This window comes from Epinephelus moara, chromosome 4 (assembly GCF_006386435.1).
Source record: "Epinephelus moara isolate mb chromosome 4, YSFRI_EMoa_1.0, whole genome shotgun sequence".
Classification (NCBI taxonomy): domain Eukaryota; kingdom Metazoa; phylum Chordata; class Actinopteri; order Perciformes; family Serranidae; genus Epinephelus; species Epinephelus moara.
In genome coordinates this window covers 9,773,296-9,777,069 of record NC_065509.1, presented here as the reverse complement: position 1 = coordinate 9,777,069, position 3,774 = coordinate 9,773,296, and positions in this window count along the sequence as shown.

The following is a 3,774-nucleotide window of genomic DNA, read 5'->3' as shown; positions in this document are numbered from 1 at the left end:
CCTCTTCAGCAGGTGAACGAAGTGTTGGAGAACCAGGAACACTGCCTGTAGCTCAAGGAGGTTGATGTGACGGTCCTCCCCAGGAGGCCACACACCCCCTACCGCCCTCCCCAGGCAGGTGCCTCCCCACCCCATCCGTGAACACCGATGTATATGAGGTCATTCGACCCAACGGTGTCCCGGCCAACAAACGCTGTGGGGACCCCCAGTAACGCAGGTTGCCCTGCACCATTGGGGGGACCGTCACCAGCCGAAACTTCCGCCTCTTGAGGTCTAAACGTATGCTGGTGAACCACCTCTACAGGCGATGCATGTGCAGCAGTCCCAGGGGAACCACCGGGTGAGCCGCCACCATGTGTCCCAGCGCCTGCAAAACCGTCAAGGCTGTAACTTGTGGACCCCATTGCAGCTTGAGAATGTCCTGCTGTAGGGCCGTCCGTCTGGACTTCGACAGAACGGCCCTCAGACTGACAGAGTTGAGCACAACCCCCAAGTACTCGGCCCGCTGGCTTGGCTGGGGGGTGCTCTTCTGCCAGTTGACAGCAAAACCTAGTTTGGTCAGGTGAAGTATCAACTGGGCTGTGTGAAAAATGGCCCATTGTTTGGACCTGGCCATTACAATGAGGTCGTCTAAATTAAAGAAGACCCTCATTCCTTGGCTGCGCAGTGGTTGTAGCGCCGCGTCCACACACTTGCTGAACGTACGGGGGGCCAGGGAATAGCCAAATCGGAGCCTGTTGTATTTGTAGGCTGGTCCCTGGAAGGCGAAACGCAGGAACTTCCTGTGTTTTGGTGCCACCTCGACGTGAAAATAGGTGTCCTTCAGGTCAATGGTTGTAAACCAGTCGCCTGGCTGTAACCTCCCGTCTTTGGGAACCAAAAAGTAAGGGGAGTAGAATCCCCGGTCTCTGTCGTGGGGACGGACGACAGACACGGCCTGTTTTGACAACAGGTCCTGAATTTCCCCCTTAAGAAAATCCATCTCCTGCTGTGAGGATAGATTGTTCTCCCATATGCCTCTGAATGCTGGCGGGAGCCCGCAGAACTGAAGTGAATAACCTAGTCTGAGGGTCCTGTCCAACCAGTTTGTTAACACACAGCTGCTCCGCCATTCCTTGTAAAACAACGTGAGAGGACACGCAGGCAGCTGTGGAGTGGCTAACAGAAAACTGTGATACGCCAATTCGGCCCTCTCTGCCACCAAACCCACCATAAAGGGAGTTTGGCCCATGGGGGGGCCTCTATGAAAGGGCTGAGTTGTTCCTGAACGCACCAGGCCCGTTGTCCGAGCTCCCGGGGTCGTCCGTGAACAGATCTCCGTTGTCTGAGCCAACGCGGTATCACTCGAACGCAGTGTCGTGCTCCAGCTCGTCACAGTCTCTGACAACATGCTGTCCTCACCGCAATTAGATCCACCCGTGGAATCAATCGCGGGGGAAAGAACGCTCAGCTCAGCGTTACGGTACTCGTGAAAAAGAGGGACGCTTTTTCTTTTGAAGTTATAAGCGTCACGGACCAAGGCAGCGTGCTCAACTCGGCTCTTAACACCGCCAGGAGCCGCCGACATCACGAGTGAGCAGCCCGCTGTTAACCCCTGAGTCACGGGGCAGCTATTGGCATCAGCTGCGCAGGGAGACAGCCCGTGTTAATTCGGCCGTTCTACTACAACGGCGCGTGTTAAGCGAGTGAGAAGCCAGCTGGCCAATGTTACGGTCGGGGCACGTGCAGCGCGTAACAACCGTTCTATTGATCGTCTTTAACCCAGCTTTGTCGTGCCTGCATGAGGGATGATTGCATTCACCGCCGTAATTGCAGGCTTGGTGGTGACAATCATCGCTAGTCAGCTGGCAAACGCGCTGTGCCGGCTCAACCACGTGAGCAACACGGTGTTGGTCAGCAGCGTGCACAGCAAGCCGTGCAGTTGCTACAACTCTCGGGGAGTGATTATCTCTCACGCATCGCTGCCGGTTGTAGCGCACAGATGAGGGGACAACGGCAGACTCTTCCCGGCTTGAAGTGGAAGCGAGCGGTAGATGACGGCTCAGCTCCTCCTCCAGCCTCTTAAGCCACTGCGTCACCCTAGTGACGGGTGCAGACAGAAGGTCCTCTCGGTCTCTTATGGGGAGGGCGGTGAGGCCTAGCCAGATGTGGCGTGAGCCTACGACAGACAGCCGGCCAGCAACGCTTCATCAAGCGGCATGGTGGTGGTGTGCTGCCTGCCGAGGCACTTGTAGCACAGAAGGTGCGGGTCTGCCAGAGCGAGGAAACCGCTGGGGCAGGCCGGGCAGTGTCTAGTCTCTTCTAGCAGCGACTCCATCCTAGGAGGTGGTTGTGTCAGTGGGCACTCGCCGATGCTGAAAGTAAAAGGAATAAGGACAGCTACGGACGAGCTGCGATTGATTGTACACGATTGAAGGAGATTATACCCATAGAGTCCAGTAGAGGGCAAAGCCTGTGTGAGATATAACCACAGTTTTACCACAGTGTTGTTGAAATGTATATAAATTTAAAGTTACAACATATCCACAATAGTTACAATGCCAACACATGTTCTGGTGAATGTGTTGGTTATAGCTGCCTTATTGTTACCATATCTTAACCATAAATTATTTGCCATAACCACAGTCTTTCCCTAATCTTGGCCACACTGTAGTTGCTATGTGCAGATATTGCAGAAAGCAAGACTTTTAAAAATGCTGGCACTGAAAGTACAAAACAACATAATTGTAATTCTGGGTTTTGCAGAATCCTCCAGTTTATCTTGTCTGGCATCAGGTTTGAGGATGCTGATTCTCAGTGGTATTGGCAGTGACAGCACCCCTTTCATATAACCTGGAGACAGTGCTATAATATAAAAAAGACAAACTCTTGTCCACCTGATGTCTTCTGCCATCTCTGTGCTACCTCTTCGTCTGTTTGATTGGCACCTCTTGTATATTATTTGTCATATCCTGGACTGTTGCCATGTACAGAATCTTGCAAGTTATGTTGACTATGAGGGATTTAGACCAGAGGAGCATTCCTGTGTACCTCTGCATCACATTCATTCAGAGGTTATCAAGGGCTTCAAGAGCCTGAACTGTAAACATGCCTCTGGAACATAAGAAAGAATTTTATTCATCCCGAGGGACATTGCTGTGGGGGGCCATTCCTAGATTCCTGGTTTTTATCGTCACCATGACGACAAAGGTCCTCCAACCTTGAGAGAGTATTTATTCTAACCCAAACCACGATCTGTCATTTTGTACCTTAACCTTACCAAACATTAATTGTATATTGGAAAAACAGGAAGTTGTAACAATTTTTGAAGACACAGGAAAAAGATGTGCTGCACACAGGGACTTCAGATCACAAAATACTTTCTCGTGTTGTTCTAGAGGGCATGGACAAAAAAAAAAAATTCATTTGGAGAACTTTTTGGATTATTTGTTTGAGCTTCTATGAAAGACATTTGCTGCATCTGTGTTTCCTTGCAGCATGACTGTAGGGATTTTTAGGTTGTTTGCTGTGTTCTAAGCATTGATGAAACAGCTCAGTTTGTGCTGTGACTTTGGTAAGTCTGTCTTGTTGGTGACAGAGTCATAGTTAATAGTTTCCTGTATTCTGCTGCTGTTTTTTCTCAAACCTTTTGGAAACTCCCCTCTGCCTCTGTGCAGTCCCTGAGCTCGGGTTCATGGATCAGAGTACACACACATACAAAAATACACACAGTCTCCTGATCAAAGCAGAGCCATATGTCCCAAGCCTGATGATGAATATGAGAACTGACAGACG